Consider the following 19,278-nt stretch of genomic DNA (forward strand, 5'->3'; position numbering starts at 1 on the left):
ATCGATACCTTGGTTATCAAACTGAGGGACATACTTACTGCTCCTGTGTTGCATCACCCTTTCCTCTTCAAGGGAAAAACCCAACGCAAGCCGAGTCTCCGTCAACGTGTCAATTTCTAGCATTGTTGTTTGAGAAGTAGAGGAAGGATTTCTGGCGCCGTTGTCGGGCAGGAAGATCAAGTCAAGAACTCATCCAAGTAGGTGTCGCAAACTCATCTCTTGCATTTACTTTGTTTGCCAGTTGCCTCTTGTTTTCCTCTCCCCCACTTCACCAATTTGCCTTTTTTGTTTGCCTTTTTCGTTCGCCCTTTTCTCTCGCTTACTTTTTGTTCGTCTATGTGGGATAGTCTATCCTGATGGCTAGATCCACCACATAGAACGATACTCCCGAGAGCGAAGTCCTCAATTTCAAACAAATTGAGGAAGAAAACTTAAATGACGCTTGGTATAGGATTTGCAATGCTCAGAGTAGATCCACTCATAAGCAATCCACTACCGTCCTGCTTCGCAGTTTTTATGTGGGTGTTTCTCCTTGGAATAGGTACATTCTTTACACCATCGTAGGTGGAAATTTCTTGGGTAGCCATACCGTTGATTCTTACGGAGTTGTGATAAATTTGGTAGGCTCACCCCCACTCATGGTTAATGGAACTATCTTAACTTTGGAACATGTGATGCGTAGGCTGGACGTCATCGAAAATAAAGTTGCTACGATAGAACTCATTGAGAATTTGGATAAAAAGATCCACAATCAAATCACTCAGTATGGACCCAAGGTGGGAATGGTTTTGAAAAATTTAAAGGAGAAGGAACCCATTGTTAACGAAAAACTTGGTCATGATTCCACTAGGATTGGCAAACTAGAGGATGTTATAACCAACTTGGGTTCCGCTTTTGCCGCTGTGCAGAATACTCCAAACTCTGTCCACAATAAGGTCACCAAATCTGTTTTTGTTCCCAAAACTATTGGTGAATCATCTAGCAAGAAAGATGAAAACCTTCAGATGATCAGTGATCACGCCACTTATGGTTTGAGCACCAAAGACGACGATACGTGATTCTATCACTTTTATGCCTAGCTAAGGGCGTTAAACAATAGCGCTTGTTGGGAGGCAACCCAATGAATTTACCTTTTTCTTTCTATTTTGTTGTGTCCACACCATCACAATTCTGTTGTGATTGTGTTTCCTTTTGTGTTTGAGCCAAGCAAAACCTTTATGACTTGTCTTGGTAATGGTTGTTTGATCCTGCTGGAAAAAGACACAAACTTTTCGCTCACGGGATGAGTTTTCATTTTTATTCAGAAAGAGCTTTTGAGTTGATCATTTTTTATTCTGGTTGATATTCTTTTTTTCCAGGCCTTTGTAATTTTTCGTAACTTTTGAGGTACCAGAAGTATACGAAGTATACAGATTGCTACAGACTGGTCTGTTTTTGACAGATTCTGTTTTTGTTGAGTTGGTTGCTTGTTTTGATGAAACTATAGTTAGTATCGGGGGGTACTAGCCATGGAAAAGTGAGAATATAGTAGCCCAACACCAATATAGATAGAATTCAAGTTTGCTATAGTACCAAAAGAAGTGGTAGTTTGTTTTCTTGTGCTAATGTTATCACGAGTTTCTGTTTAAGTTTTGTGTTGTGAAGTTTTCAAGTTTTGGGTGATGTTCTCATGGACAAAGAGATAAGGACTGGAAAGAGCTCAAGCTTGGGGATGCCCAAGGCATCCCAAGCCAAATTCAAGGACACCAAAAAGCCTAAGCTTGGGGATTCCCCGGGAAGGCATCCCCTCTTTCGTCTTCAATCCATCGGTAACATTACTTGGAGCTATATTTTTATTCACCACATGATATATGTTTTGCTTGGAGCGTCTTGTATCTTAGGAGTCTTTTCTTTTTGTTGTGTCACAATCATCCTTGCTTCACACCTTTTTGAGAGAGAGAGACATGCACTCATCATGATTTTGCTAGAATGCTCATAGTGCTTCACTTATATCTTTTGAGCTAGACACTTTTGCTCATAGTGCTTGACTTATATCTTTTGAGCTAGATACTTTTGCTCTATATGCTTCACTAATATCTTTTAGAGCACGGCGGTGCGTGATTTGGTAGTTGGCTTATGCTATGAAAGTAGTCCCAAAGGTGATAGATACGCAAAGAGGATGCAAAAACCTCCATCTTCATGTGCATTGAATAGAAAGAGAAGTTTTGATTCCTCTCAAATAGTTTTGAGACGTGGATTTGGTAATATTAAGAGCTATGTTAGTAGGGTGTTGTGAATCTAGAAATACTTGTGTTGAAGTTAGTGATTTCCGTAGCATGCACGTATGGTGAACCGCTATGTTAGGAAGTCGGAGCATAATTGATCTACTGATTATCATCCTTTGTGTTGAGGTCGGGATCGCGCGATGGCTAACACCTACGAACCCTTCCCCTAGGAGTATGCGTTTAGCACTTTGTTTCGATTACTAATAAAAACTTTCACAACAAGTATGTGAGTTCTTCATGACTAATGTGAGTCCATGGTATAGACGCACTTTCACCTTCCACCATTGCTAGCTTCTCTAGTGCCACCCAATTCTCGCCGGTGCACAAACCCACCAAATTCCTTCCTCAAACCAGCCACCATACCTGCCTACTATGGCATTTTCATAGCCATTCCGAGATATATTGCCATGCAACCCCCACCGTTCCGTCTCATGACTTGTGTCGTCACTCTCATATTGCCATTGCATGATCGTAAGATAGCTAGCGAGATGTTTCAACGTCATACGCCATGCTAGATCGTTGCACATCCCGGTACACTGCCGGAGGCATTTCCTATGGAGTCATCATTGTGAGTTTTGAGCTATGAGTAAATAAAAGTGTGATGATCATTATTATTAGAGCATTGTCCCATGTGAGGAAAAAAAGAGGCCTAAGAGCCCAAATGAAAAAAAAGAAAAGAGAGAAAAAGAGAGAAAGGACAATGCTACTATCTTTTTCCACACTTGTGCTTCATAATAGCACCACGTTCTTCATGATTGAGAGATTCTTGCTTTGTCACTACCATATGCTAGTGGGAATCTTCATTATATAACTTGGCTTGTATATTCCAATGATGGGCTTCCTCAAAATTGCCCTAGGTCATCGTGAGCAAGCAAGTTGGATGAACACCCACTAGTTTTCCTTTTGAGCTTTCACATACTTATAGCCCTAGTGCATCTCTTGTATGGCAATCCCTACTCATTCACATTGATATCTATTAATGGGCATCTCCATAGCCTATTAATACACCGAGTCAATGTGACCATCTACTCCTTTTTGTATCACAACCACCACCACACTCTATTCCACCTATAGTGCTATATCCATGGCTCACACTCATGTATTGCGTGATAGTTATAAAAAGTTTGAGAAAGTAAGAGTGAGAAAACAATTACTTGGCCAACACCGGGGTTGTGCATGATTTACATTAGTTGTGTGAGGATGATGGAGCATAGCCAAACTATATGATTTTGTAGGGATAACTTTCCTTGGCCTTGTTATTTTGAAAGTTCATGATTACCTTGCTAGTTTGCTTGGAGTATTATTGTTTTCATGTCAATAGCAAACTATTGTTTCGAATCTTACGGATCTGAACATTCCTGTCACGTGAAAGAAGTTGCAAAGGAAAACTATGCTAGGTAGCATTCCACATCAAAAATTCATTCTTTATCACTTCCCTACTCGAGGACGAGCAGGATTTAAGCTTGGGGATGCTTGATACGTCTCCAACGTATCTATAATTTTTGATGGTTTCATGCTATTATCTTGTCAAACTTTGGATGTTTTGCATGCCTTTTATATATTTTTTGGAACTAACTAATTAACTCAGTACAAGTGCCAGTTCCTGTTTTTTCCATGTTTTTGACCCCTTTCACAGGAGAATTTGAAATGCAGTCCAAACGGAAGAAAATCCCCGAAAAGATTTTTTCATAACGGAACAAGATCGGGAAGCTTGAGAGCCAAGGCAGGGGGGCCTTAGGGGCCCCCACCCCATGGTCAGGGGGGAGGCCACGGCCCACAGGCTTGTGGGCCCCCTGGGCGCCCTCTGCCCTAGGGGTTGCGCCTATATATTCCCTAAAAATCCCAAAAAATCAGGAGATCATCGAAAGTACTTTTCCGCCGCCGCAAGCTTCTGTCTCCGCAAGATCCCATCTAGGGCACGGTCTGGTGCCCTGCCGAAGGGGGGATTCGGATATGGAGGGCTTCTTCATCAACACCATGACCTCTCCAATGATGCGTGAGTAGTTCACCATAGACCTACGGGTCCATAGCTAGTAACTAGATGGCTTCTTCTCTCTCTTGGATCTTCAATACAAAGTTCTCCATGATCTTCATGGAGATCTATCCGATGTAATCTTCTTTTGCGGTGTGTTTGTCGAGATCCGATGAATTGTGGATTTATGATCAGATTATCTATGAATCTTATTTGAGTTTCTTGTAATCTCTCTTATGGATGATTTCATATCCTTGTAATTCACTTCGAGTTGTGGGTTTTGTCTGGCCAACTAGATCTATGATTCTTGCAATGGGAGAAGTGCTTGGTTTTGGGTTCATCCCGTGCGGTGACCTCACCTAGTGATAGAAAGGGTAGCGAGGCACGCATCATGTTGTTGCCATCAAGGGTAAAAAGATGGGGTTTTCATCATTGGTTTGGGATTATCCCTCTACATCATGTCATCTTGCTTAAGGTGTTACTCTGTTCGTCATGAACTCAATACACTAGATGCATGCTGGATAGCGGTCGATGTGTGGAGTAATAGTAGTAGATGCAGAAAGTATCGGTCTACTTGTCTCGGACGTGATGCCTATATGTACGATCATTGGCTTAGATATCGTCATGACTTTGTGCAGTTCTATCAATTGCTCGACAGTAGTTTTTTCACTCACCGTATTACTTGCTATTTTGAGAGAAGCCTCTAGTGAACACTATGGCCCCCAGGGTCTACTCCATACCATATTTTCAACCTTACACTTTTTACTTCATTGCACTTTCCGCCTTCAGATCTCACTTTGCAAACAATCTTGAAGGGATTTACAACCCTTTTGAAGCATTGGGTGCAAGCTTGTTTGTGTTTGCGCAGGTACTCTGGACTTGACGAGACCGTCCTTCTGGATCGATACCTTGGTTCTCAAACTGAGGGAAATACTTACTGCTCTTGTGCTGCATCACCCTTTCCTCTTCAAGGGAAAAAACCAACGCAAGCCCAGTCTCTGTCAACGTGTCAATTTCTAGCGTTGTTGTTTGAGAAGTAGTAACCTCCTGACCAGGCTGGGATATCGCTGGTACCCCGAGTACACTGTGTACGAGGACTTCCGCGAGTACAACGAGTACCAGTACCAAGTTGAGGTTCGCATCTTCGACCAGATGGGCCGCGACACCCTCGAGCGCCACGTCTTCTGCGGTATTGGAGTGTCGGTCGAGATGGCCGTCCATGATGCGGCCTACATCGCTATCACCCGTCTCTGTGGAGCGTACCCTCACCCGGAGGAGAGTGCTTTCAGATACATCCCGCATGCTCCTGCTGGGGATGAGACTGGGTCTGATCTCACTGCCTACACTCCTAGCGTTCGGGAGCGCAACGACCGATCCTACTTTGTTGTCTGCGCCCCCTATGTGACGCGTCGCTACGACGCGTGGGTTCTGGTGCAGTACACTAAGGCACTAGATCGTGCTTTTTGAGCTCTGACTGTGGAGCTGTACGCTACGCGTGCTCGTCTTTACGACATATTGACAGAGCTGCAGCCAGCACACCACCCGAGGGTTCCCCCTATGCACATCCGCGAGCTGAGCAGGACAGAGCTACCATCAGGTCTCAAGTGGACTGATGTTGCGGGTAGAACCCCTGCACTTGGACCTCAGCTCCTCGAGTGGATGCGGTACCCTCACCAGAGCCACAACGGGACACGGGGTCCTGTTCCTACCTTCTATCACCGCCAGCTACCAGGATTCGTTCGTTCTCTCCGACGTTGATGTAGCCTTATCGCTATATCTCGTTGTAGTACTCTTCCACCGCGTGCCTGTGTGCCGCCTAGTGAGTCCAGGGTATCGTCTAATGCGTCCACTCTATCGCCAAATTTCGAATTTGTAATCGTTGGTCTGTAATCGAACTTATGTATGGGTCTGTATGTCGAACTCAACTACTATGAAGTATCTATCGCATTTCCCTTTCATCATGCTTGATTACTTCATGAATGCGTGCGATGCCTTTGCAATTACTTTAAGCTAAACTACCCCTGTTAAATATTTAGCTGGATGGTTAGACCAGCTGGCCGCCCGCGTGGCCCTGCCAACGATGCACCACCCCCGCCTCTTGAGTATATGGCGGGGATGATCCAACAGTTTGAACTGAACCGCCAGTTTATGCAAGGGCTCATGGATCAGTTCCAAAGGCCGAACATGAACCAACAGCAAGGCGTGACACTGCAAGACTTCTGCCGCCTCAACCCTGTGATCTACCGCAGCTCAACTCAGCCTCTTGATGCTGATGACTGGCTCCGTGACATTGCTTATGAGCTGGAGTTTGCCAATGTGCCCCTAGCGAGCTATGTCAACTTTGCTGCCTACTTCCTGAAGGTTCCCACTGCTCAATGGTGGGACAGCCACAGACGCTCTCAGACGATGGAACTCTCATCACTTGGACAGAGTTCAAGGCTGCTTTCCGTGCTCGCTACATTCCTCAGGGAATCATGGACCGGAAGAAGCGTGAGTTCCGTAACCTGGTCCGGGGCAACAAGACTGTGGATGCTTATCAGCGGGAATTTCTGGACTTATCTCGCTATGCTGAAGAAGACATTGCAACTGATGCACGCAGATAGGAGAAGTTCCATGAAGGCCTTCACCCTGATATCAAACTGACACTCCTCGTTCAGGACTGTGCTGATTTCGCCACCCTGGTGAACAAGGCTATTCTGGTTGAGACTGGTCTGCAGGAATACAAGGATAGCACCAAGCGCAACCGTGACATGGGCTCATCTTTGGGTTCATCTGCACAGAAGCGGAAGATCTGGATTCCCAACAACATGTACCTTGCACCTGCTCCTGCTCCGAGGTCGTCCTATGATGCACCTCGCCTGCCTCCTCCACCACCCAGGCAGTCGAGGCTTCCAGCTCCACCGCCTCGAGTTCCTCCTTCCCGTCCTGAGGATGGGTTGTGCTTCAAGTGTGGCCATGCAAGTCACCGTGCTAGAGACTGCAGGCAGAATCCGAATCAGCTGACACTTCCCTCAACTGGCAGTGGGAACAACCAGAACCGCAACTTCAACGCTAAGCCTGCTTATGTTCGTGGTCAGGCCAACAACATTGATATGGGTCAAGCTCAAGACCAGCCTGCTACCGTGATGGGTACACTTCTTGTTAACTCAGTACCTGCTTCTGTATTGTTTGATACAGGAGCATCGCATTCCTTTATGTCGGAAAATTTTGCATACATGCATGACATTAGGAGCGAAGAGATGAACATCCAGATAGTGGTAAACACCCCTGGGGGCGAATGCCAAACCTCTGTGGTTTGCCCCCATGTTTCAGTTGAAATTGAAGGATTAGAATTCCTTGCCAACCCCATCCTACTAAAGTCATCCAACATTGATCTCATACTGGGGATGGACTGGTTGAAAGCTCATACGGCATCGATCGTTTGTGCCACCAAGACCGTCCACCTCCTACACCCTTCAAATTAATTAATAAGCTACCATGCTCATCTCGTCCGAAATGGTGAGGCACGGCTATATGCCTTGAATGCATTAAATGCGTCGCCTCTTGAAGGGATTGAAAACATTCCAATGGTCCGACAATTCCAAGATGTCTTTCTAGAAGAACTTCCGGGGATTCCCCCTGCTCGAGCTGTCGAGTTTGTCATTGACTTGGTACCCGGTACCACTCCTATTGCCAAGCGTCCTCATAAAATGTTGCCACATGAACTTCTTGAACTTAAGCAAGAAATTGACAACTTGCTCCGTCTGGGTTTCATTCGTCCGAGTTCCTCTGCTTGGGGAGCACCTTCTCTCTTTGTTAAGAAGAAGGATGGGACAAATCGGTTGGTTCAAGACTATCGTCCTATCAACCAGGCCACTATTCAAAACAAATATCCTCTCCCTCGGATAAATGATTTGTATGATCAACTTGCTGGTTCCACCGTCTTCTCTAAGCTCGACTTGAGGTTGGGATACCACCAGATCCGTGTTCGCAAAGAGGATATTCCAAAGACCGCCTTTGTTACTCGTTATGGATCATACGAGTACACCGGCATGTCCTTCGGCTTAACCAATGCACCGGCAACCTTCTCTCGATTGATGAACTATATATTCATGGACTACCTCGACAAATTCGTTGTGGTATATCTGGATGATATTCTGGTATTTTTGAAGAATAAAGAGGAACATGCCGAACATCTTCGTCTTGTACTAGATAAGCTTCGGGAGCATAAACTCTATGCGAAGTATTCCAAATGTGAATTCTGGCTAGACGAGATGACTTACCTTGGTCATGTGATTTCCAAGGATGGTATTGCAGTCAACCCCGAACGAACTCAAGCTATTCTTGACTGGACTCCCTCGAAGAATGTCAAGCAAGTCAGAAGTTTTCTCGGACTCGCCAGCTATTGCCATCGGTTCGGCGAGAACTTCTCCAAGATTGTGAAGCCGTTAACCAACCTGCTTCACAAAGATGTTAAGTATGAGTGGACTGATAAATGTCAGGAAAGTTGGTGTTCCCTCGAAGCGGAAAGGGTGATGTAGCGCAGCGGTGGTAAATATTACCCTCAGTTTTGAGAACCAAGGTATCGATCCAATGAAGGAGTATCACAAGTGCCTGCACAAACACAAAAGCTTGCTCCCAACGCTATGATGGGGTTGTCAATCCCTTATAGATTGTTTGCCAAGTGAGAACTGAAAGCAACAAAGTAACAAAGCAAAGTAAAAGAAAAAGTGGAAACGATAGGTGTGAATAGACCCGGGGGCCGTAGTGTTTACTAGTGGCTTCTCTCATGAAAGCAAGTAGACGGTGGGTGAACAAATTACTGTCGAGCAATTGATAGAACCGCGCAAAGTCGTGACGTCATCTATGGCAATGATTATATCTATAGGCATCACGTCCAAAACAAGTAGACCGATACTTTCTGCATCTACTACTATTACTCCACACGTCGATCGCTATCCAGCATGCATCTAGTGTATTAAGTCCAAAAGAACAGAGTCATGCCTTAAGCAAGATGACATGATGTAGATGGAAAATATCATATCTACGACAGAGCCCACCTTGTTACCCTTGATGGCAACTACATGATGTGTGCCTTGCTACCCCTACTGTCACTGGGAAAGGTCACCACACGGTAAGAACCCAAAACCAAGCACTTCTCCCATTGCAAGAATCATAGATCTAGTTGGCCAAAAAAACCAAGACTCGGAGAGACTAACAAGGATATCAAATCATGCATATAAGAAATCAGCAAAGACTCAAATATATATCATAGATAATCTGATCACAAATCCACAATTCATCAGATCTCGACAAACACACCACCAAAGAGGATTACATCGGATAGATCTCCATGAAGATCATGGAGAACTTTGTATTGAAGATCCAAGAGAGAGAAGAAGCCATCTAGCTACTAACTACGGACCCGTAGGTCTGAAGTGAACTACTCACGAGTCATTGCAGGGGCGATGATGATGATGAAGAAGCCCTCCAACTACAAAGTCCCCTCCGGCAGGGTGCCGGGAAGGGTCTCCAGATGAGATCTCGCGGAAACAGAAGCTTGCGGCGGCGGAAAAGTATTTTCGAGGCTCCCCTGATTTTTTGCGGAATATTTGGGAATATATAGGCCAAGGATCTAGGTCAGGTGGCGGCCAGGGAGGCCACAAGCCCTGCCACCGCTGCCTCCCCCCTCGTAGCGGAGTGGGGGCTTGTGGGCTCCCTGGAGCCCACCTGGCTTGGCCCAAAGGCCCCCTAATCTTCTTCCGTTCGAGAAAAATCATTTCGGGTTTTTATTCCATTTGGACTCCGTTCCAAAATCAGATCTGAAAAGAGTCAAAAACACAGAAAAACAGGAACTGGCACTTGGCACTAAATTAATAAGTTAGTCCCAAAAAAGATATAAATGATACATAAAACATCCAAAGAAGACAAGATAACAGCATGAAACCATCAAAAATTATAGATACGTTTGAGACGTATCAAGCATCCCCAAGCTTAACTCCTGCTCGTCCTCGAGTAGGGAAGTGATAAAGAATGAATTTTTGATGCTTTCATGCTACCTAGCATAGATGTCCTTTGTAATTACTCTTATGTGACATGAATGTTCAGATCCATTAGATTCAAAACAATAGTTTTCTATTGACGTGGAAACAATAATAATTCAAGCAAACTAGCAAGGTAATCACGAACTTTCAAAATAACAAGGCCAAAAGAAAGTTATTCCTACAAAAGCATATAGTCTGGCTATGCTCTATCATCATTGCACAACGAATTTAAATCATGCACAACCCCGGTATTGGCCAAGTAATTGTTTCACACCTTTACTTTCTCAAACTTTTTCAACTCTCACGCAATACATGAGCGTGACCCGTGGTTATAGCACTTATAGATGGTGTGGAATGTGGTGGAGGTTGCAAGACAAAAAAGGAGAAGATAGTCACATTAACTAGGCATATTAATGAGCTGTGGAGATGCTCATCAATAGATATTGATGTGAATGAGTAGGGATTGCCATACAAATGATGCACTAGAGCTACGAGTATGTGAAAGCTCTTAAAGAAAACTAGTGGGTGTGCATCCAACTTGCTTGCTCACGAAGACCTAAGGCAATTTTGAGGAAGCCTATCATTGGAATATACAAGCCAAGTTATATAATGAAGATTTCCCACTAGATATATGGTGGTGACAAAATGAGAGACTCTCAATCATGAAGATCATGGTGCTTAATATGCACAAGTGTGGAAAAAGTGGTAGCATTGTCCCTTCTCTCTTTTTCTCTCATATTTTTTTTATTTGGTGGGCTCTTTGGCCTCTCTTTTTTTTATGTGGGCTTCTTTGGCCTCTTTTATTTCCTCACATGGGACAATGCTCCATTAATGATGATCATCACACTTTCAACTCAAAACTTAGAGTAACGATGACTCTATATGGAATGCCTTTGGTAGTGTACCGTGGCAATGATCTAGCATGGCATAGACATTAATGGAAACATCATGCTAGCTATCTTACGATCATGCAATGGCAATGTTGACGTGGTGGCACATGTCATGGTGGTAGTTGCATGGCAATATATCTTGGAATGACTTTGAAAAAGCCATAGTAGGTAGGTATGGTGGTTTTTTTGAGGGAGGCTAATGGTGGGTTTTGTGCACCGGCGAAAGTTGCACGGCACTAAGAAGATAGTGATGGTGCAAGGTGAAAGTGCGTCTAAACCATGGACTCAACATTAGTCATGAAGAACTCATATACTTGTTGCAAAAGTTTTATTAGTAATCGAAACAAAGCATTCAACACATACTCCTAGGGGAAGGGTTGGTAGGTATAAACCATCGCGCGATCCTGACCGCCACGCAAAGGATGACAATCAATACACTAATCATGCTCAGATTTCATCACATAGCGGTTCACCATACGTGCATGCTGCGGGAATCACTAACTTCAACACAAGTATTTCTAGATCCACAACACCTTACTAGCATGACTTCAATATTACCATAACCACAACTCAAAACTAATTGAGATGAATCAAACTTCTCTAACTATTCAATGCACATGAAGGTGGAAGTTTTCGTATCCCTTTGGATAACTACCCCTTTTGAGACTACTTTCAAAGCATAGATAAACTACCAAAGCACGCACCGATGTGCTCTAAAAGATATAAGTGAAGCACATAGAGCAAAAGTATCTAGCTCAAAAGACATAAGTGAAGCACATGTGAGCTGAATTGTCTACCAAAAGATATAAGTGAAGCTCGACAAAATCATGGTGAGTGCATGTCTCTCTCTCTAGGTGTGCAGCAAGGATGATTGTGACACAACAAAAATAAAAGACTCCTACGATACAAGACGCTCCAAGCAAAAACACATAACATGTGGTGAATAAAAATATAGCCCCAAGTAACGTTACCGATGGATTGAAGACGAGAGAGGGGATGCCTTCCCGGGACATCCCCAAGATTAGGCTTTCACGGAATCCTTGAGTCTCTTGGGGTGAGCTCTTGCCACTCTTTATCTCTTTGTCCATAAGAACTTCACCCAAAACTTGAAAACTTCACAACACGAAACTTAAACAGAAACTCGTGATAACATTAGTACAAGAAAGCAAACCACCACTTCCTTAGGTACTGTAGCAACCTTAAATTCTACTTGTGTTGATGTTGGGTTACTCTAATTTCGATCTTCCATGGCTAATACCCCCCGATACTATCCATAGTTTCATCAAAATAAGCAACCAACACAACAAAAACAGAATCTGTTAACAGCAGACCAGTCTGTAGCAATCTGTATATTTCATATACCTCTGGTACTTAAACAATTCTTACAAATTACGACAGTCTGAAGAATTTGCGTAGAAATCAGCAGCAAAAAGAATCAACTCAAAATCTCTTATAGCAAAAAAATGAAAAAACATTTCGTGAACAGAAAGTTTCTGTCTTTTCCAGCATGACCAAACGATCATCCCCAAGACTAATCATAACGGTTTTGCTTGGCACAAACGCAAAAACAAACACAAAAAACACAATCATAACAGAATTATGAAAGTGTGGAAAACACAAAACATAAATAAAAAGGATAGATTCATTGGGTTGCCTCCCAACAAGCGCTTTTGTTTAACGCCCCTAGCTAAGCGTTCAATGATGCTCTAAAAGACAATAATTGAAACACAACGAGAGCATCCTAAAGCATGGGAAAATCACATCTAAGTCTAACATGCTTCCTATGCATAGGCATTTTATAGGAAAACAAATTGGCAAGGCAACCAATAGTTGCCATATGCAAGGAAGAAGGAAGAGACAATAGCAATCTCCACATAACGAGAGGTAATTTGGTAACATGAAAGTTTCTACCATAATATTTTCCTCTCTCATAGCAATTACATGTGGGATCATAATCAAATTCAACAATATAGCTATCCCATAGGATATTCTTTTCATGACCCACATGCATGCAAAGTTGACGCTCTTCAAAAATAGTGGGATTATCATCAAATAAAGCCATGACTTCTCCAATCCCACTTTCAGTATTGTTGCAAATATCATATTCATCATGAGGTTTGAACAAATTTTCAAGATCATAAGAAAGATCATCACCCCAATCATGATTGCTGCAACAACTAGGGGACATAGAAAAACTAGCATCCCCAAGCTTAGGGTTTTGCATAATTTTAGCATGATTGTCACTAATAGAATTTATAGTGAAACCATTGCAATCATGCTTTTCATCCAAGGAGACCTCGTGAATCATTTCATAAATTTCTTCCTCACAATTTTCAGATTCACGCATCTCACGCAAAACTCCATAAAGATAGTCAAGTGCCCTCAACTCACTACCAATTCATTCCAAATAAGTGGGTCTCTTAAAGAGATTAACAAACGAAGATGCAAGCATATTGAAGGCACATGGCACACAAGCGAACAGAAAGCAAGCGAGAGAAAAAGGGCGAACAAAAAAGGAAAAAGGCAAAAGAAAACGGCAAAGGAGAAAGGCAAATGAAAACGGCAAATGTGAAGTGGGGGAGAGGAAAATGAGAGGCAACTGGAAACAAAAGTAAATGCAAGAGAAGAGTTTGTGAGACCTACTTGGATAGATCTTGATTTCTCCTCCCCGGCAACGGCGCCAAAAATACTTCTGCTACTGCAACAAAAGACCATCCAATGACGCCAGAAATAGGCACGTCGACGGGAGAATACTTGGCTTGATCCTTCTGCTGTGGCTACGCCTTAAGGGACATCCTAGGCAAGTATGCAAAGGATTTCCCCCATGTACTTGGAGCCTTGCGTTGGTGTTCCCTCGAAGCGAAAAGGGTGATGTAGCATAGCGGTGGTAAGTATTTCCCTCAGTTTGAGAACCAAGGTATCAATCCAGTGGAGGAGTATCTCAAGATCCTGCACAAACACAAAAGCTTGCTACCAACGCTATGAAGGGGTTGTCAATCCCTTATAGATTGTTTGCCAAGTGTGAACTAAAAGCAACAAAGTAACAAAGCAAAGTAAAAGCATAGGTGTAAACGATGGATGTGAATAGACCCGGGGGGCGTAGTGTTTACTAGTGGCTTCTCTCATGAAAGCAAGTAGACAGTGGGTGAACAAATTACTGTCGAGCAATTGATAGAACCGCGCAAAGTCGTGACGATATCTATGCAATGATCATATCTATAGGCACCACATCCAAAACAAGTAGACCGATACTTTCTGCATCTACTAGTATTACTCCACACGTCGACCGCTATCCAGCATGCATCTAGTGTATTAAGTCCATAAGAACAGAGTAACGCCTTAAGCAAGATGTCATGATGTAGAGGGATAATCTCAAACCAATGATAAAAACCCCATCTTTTTACCCTTGATGGCAACTACTAGATGTGTGCCTTGCTGCCCCTACTGTCACTAGGAAAGGTCACCACATGGTAGAATCCAAAACCAAGCACTTCTCCCATTGCTAGAATCATAGATCTAGTTGGCCAAACAAAACCCAAGACTCAGAGAGCCTTACAAGGATATCAAATCATGCATATAAGAAATCTGCAAAGACTCAAATATATATCATAGATAATCTGATCACAAATCCACAATTCATCGGATCTCGACAAACACACCAACAAAGAAGATTACATCGGATAGATCTCCATGAAGATCATGGAGAACTTTGTATTGAAGATCTAAGAGAGAGAAGAAGCCCTCTAGCTACTAACTACGGACCCGTAGGTCTGAAGTGAACTACTAACGAGTCATTGGAGGGGCGATGATGATGATGAAGAAGCCCTCCAACTCCAAAGTCCCCTCCGGCAGGGTGCCAGGAAGGGTCTCCAGATGAGATATCATGGAAACGGAAGCTTGCGGCGGCGGAAAAGTATTTTCGAGGCTCCCCTGATTTTTTGTGGAATATTTGGGAATATATAGGCCAAGGATCTAGGTTAGGGGCGGCCAGGGAGGCCAGAAGCCCTGCCACCGCCGCCTCCCCCTGGTGGCGGAGTGGGGGCTTGTGGGCTCCCTGGAGCCCACCTGGCTTGGCCCAAAGGCCCCCTCATCTTCTTCCGTTCGGGAAAAAATCATTTCGGGGTTTTTATTCCGTTTGGACTCCGTTCCAAAATCAGATCTGAAAAGAGTCAAAAACACAGAAAAAACAGGAACTGGCACTTGGCACTGAATTAATAAGTTAGTCCCAAAAAAGATATAAAAGGTACATAAAACATCCAAAGAAGACAAGATAACAGCATGAAACCATCAAAAATTATAGATACATTTGAGACGTATCACCTGTCGGAGGGGGGATTCGGATACGAAGGGCTTCTTCATCAACACCATGACCTCTCCGATGATGCGTGAGTAGTTCACCATAGACCTACGGGTCCATAGCTAGTAACTAGATGGCTTCTTCTCTCTCTTGGATCTTCAATACAAAGTTCTCCATGATCTTCACGGATATCTATCCGATGTAATCTTCTTTTGCAGTGTGTTTGTCAAGATCCGATGAATTGTGGATTTATGATCAGATTATCTATGAATCTTATTAGAGTTTCTTCTGATCTCTCTTATGCATCATTTCGTATCCTTGTAATTCTCTTCGAGTTATGGGTTTTGTCTGGCCAACTAGATCTATGATTCTTGCAATGGGATAAGTGCTTGGTTTTGGGTTCATACCGTGCGGTGACCTCACCCATTGACACAAGGGGTAGCGAGGCACACATCATGTTGTTGCCATCAAGGGTAAAAATATGGGGTTTTCATCATTGGTTTGAGATTATCCCTCTACATCATGTCATCTTGCTCAAGGCGTTACTCTGTTCGTCATGAACTCAATACACTAGATGCATGCTGGATGGTGGTTGATGTGTGGAGTAATAGTAGTAGATGCAAAAAGTATCGATCTACTTGTCTCGGACGTGTTGCCTATATGTATGATAATTGCCTTAGATATCGTCATGACTTTGCGCGGTTCTATCAATTGCTCGACAGTAATTTGTTCACTCACCGCATTACTTGCTATTTTGAGAGAAGCCTCTAGTGAACACTATGGCCCGAGGGTCTACTCCACACCATATTTTCAGCCTTACACTTTTTTACTTCGTTGCACTTTCCGCCTTCAGATCTCACTTTGCAAACAATCTTGAAGGGATTGACAACCCTTTTGAAGCGTTGGGCGCAAGCTTGTTTGTGTTTGCGCAGGTACTCTGGACTTGACGAGACCCTCCTTCTAGATCGATACCTTGGTTCTCAAACTGAGGGAAATACTTACTGCTCCTGTGCTGCATCACCCTTTCCTCTTCAAGGGAGAAAACCAACGCATGCCGAGTCTCCGTCAACGTGTCAATTTTTGGCGCTGTTGTTTGAGAAGTAGAAGAAGGATTTCTGGCGCCGTTGTCGGGCAGGAAGATCAAGTCAAGAAGTCATCCAAGTAGGTGTCGCAAACTCATCTCTTGCATTTACTTTGTTTGCCAGTTGCCTCTCGTTTTCCTATCACCCACTTCACCAATTTGCCTTTTTCGTTTGCCTTTTTCGTTCGCCCTTTTCTCTCGCTTACTTTTTGTTCGTCTATGTGGGATAGTCTATCCTGATGTCTAGATCCACCACTTCGAACGATACTCCCGAGAGCGAAGTCCTCAATTTCAAACGAATTGAGGAAGAAAACTTAAAGGACGCTTGGTATAGGATTTGCAATGCTCAGAGTAGATCCACTCATAAGCAATCCACTACCATCCTGCTTCGCAGTTTTTATGTGGGTGTTTCTCCTTGGAATAGGTACATTCTTGACACCATCGTAGGTGGAAATTACTTTGGTAGCCATACCGTTGATTCTTACGGAGCTGTGATAAATTTGGTAGGCTCACCCCCACTCATGGTTAATGGAACTACCTTAACTTTGGAACATGTGATGCGTAGGCTGGACGTCATCGAAAATAAAGTTGCTACGATAGAACTCATTGAGAATTTGTATAAAAAGATCCACAATCAAATCACTCAGTATGGACCCAAGATGGGAATGGTTTTGAAAAATTTAAAGGAGAAGGAACCCATTGTTAACGAAAAACATGGTCATGATTCCGCTAGGATTGGCAAACTAGAGGATGTTATAACCAACTTGGGTTCCGCTTTTGCCGTTGTGCAGAATACTCCAGACTCTGTCCATAATAAGGTCACCAAATCTGTTTTTGTTCCCAAAACTAGTGGTGAATCATCTAGCAAGAAAGATGAAAATCTTCAGATGATCAGTGATCACGCCACTTATGGTTTGAGCACCAAAGACGACGATACGTGATTCTATCACTTTTATTCCTAACTAAGGGCGTTAAACAATAGCGCTCGTTGGGAGGCAACCCAATGAATTTACCTTTTTCTTTCTGTTTTTTGCCTCCACACCATCACAATTCTGTTGTGATTGTGTTTCCTTTTGTGTTTGAGCCAAGCAAAACCTTTATGACTAGTCTTGGTAATGGTTGTTTGATCCTCCTGGAAAAAGACAAAAACTTTTCGCTCACGAGATGGTTTTTCATTTTTATTAAGAAAGAGCTTTTGAGTTGATTATTTTTTATTCTGGTTGATATTCTTTTTTGGTGATGTTCTCATGGACAAATAGATAAGGAGTGGAAAGAGCTCAAGCTTGGGGATTCCCAAGGCATCCCAAGCCAAATTCAAGGACACCAAAAAGCCTAAGCTTGGGGATGCCCCGGGAAGGCATCCCCTCTTTCGTCTTCAATCCATCGGTAACATTACTTGGAGCTCTATTTTTATTCACCACATGATATATGTTTTGATTGGAACGTCTTGTATCTTAGGAGTCTTTTCTTTTTGTTTTGCAACAATCATCCTTGCTTCACGCCTTTTTGAGACAGAGATACATGCACTCATCGTGATTTTGCTAGAATGCTCGTAGTGCTTCACTTATATCTTTTGAGCTAGACACTTTTGCTCATAGTGCTTGACTTATATCTTTTGAGCTAGATACTTTTGCTCTATATGCTTCACTCATATCTTTTAGAGCACGGTGGTGCGTGATTTGGTAGTTGGCTTATGCTATGAAAATAGTCCCAAAGGTGATAGATACCCAAAGAGGATGCCAAAACCTCCATCTTCATGTGCATTGAATAGAAAGGGAAGTTTTGATTCCTCTCAAATAGTTTTGAGACGTGGATTTGGTAATATTAAGAGCTATGTTAGTAGGGTGTTGTGAATCTAGAAATACTTGTGTTGAAGTTAGTGATTCCCGTAGCATGCACGTATGGTGAACCGCTATGTTAGGAAGTCGGAGCATAATTGATCTATTGATTGTCATCCTTTGTATTGAGGTCGGGATCGCGCGATGGCTAATGCCTACCCACCCTTCCCCTAGGAGTATGCGTTTAGCACTTTGTTTCGATTACTAATAAAAACTTTCACAACAAGTATGTGAGTTCTTCATGACTAATGTGAGTCCATGGTATAAATGCACTTTCACCTCCCACCATTGCTAGCTTCTCTAGTGCCGCGCAATTCTCGCCGGTGCACAAACCCACCAAATTCCTTCCTCAAAACAGCCACCATACCTACCTACTATGGCATTTTCATAGTCATTCCGAGATATATTGCCATGCAACCCCCACCGTTCCATCTGATGACTTGTGCCGTCACTCTCATATTGCCATTGCATGATCGTAAGATAGCTAGCGAGATGTTTCAACGTCATACGCCATGCTAGATCATTGCACATCCCGGTACACTGCCGGAGGCATTTCCTATGGAGTCATCATTGTGAGTTTTGAGCTATGAGTAAATAAAAGTGTAATGATCATCATTATTAGAGCATTGTCGCATGTGAGGAAAAAAGAAAAAAAAGAGGCCTAAGAACCCAAATGAAAAAAAAAGAAAAGAGAGAAAAAGAGAGAAGGGACAATGCTACTATCTTTTTCAACATTTGTGCTTCATAATAGCACCATATTCTTCATGATTGAGAGCTTCTTGCTTTGTCACTACCATATGCTAGTGGGAATCTTCATTATATAACTTGGCTTGTATATTCCAATGATGGGCTTCCTCAAAATTGCCCTAGGTCTTCGTGAGCAAGCAAGTTGGATGCACACCCACTAGTTTTC

This window comes from Hordeum vulgare, chromosome 7H, assembly GCF_904849725.1.
Source record: "Hordeum vulgare subsp. vulgare chromosome 7H, MorexV3_pseudomolecules_assembly, whole genome shotgun sequence".
Taxonomy (NCBI): Eukaryota; Viridiplantae; Streptophyta; class Magnoliopsida; order Poales; family Poaceae; genus Hordeum; species Hordeum vulgare.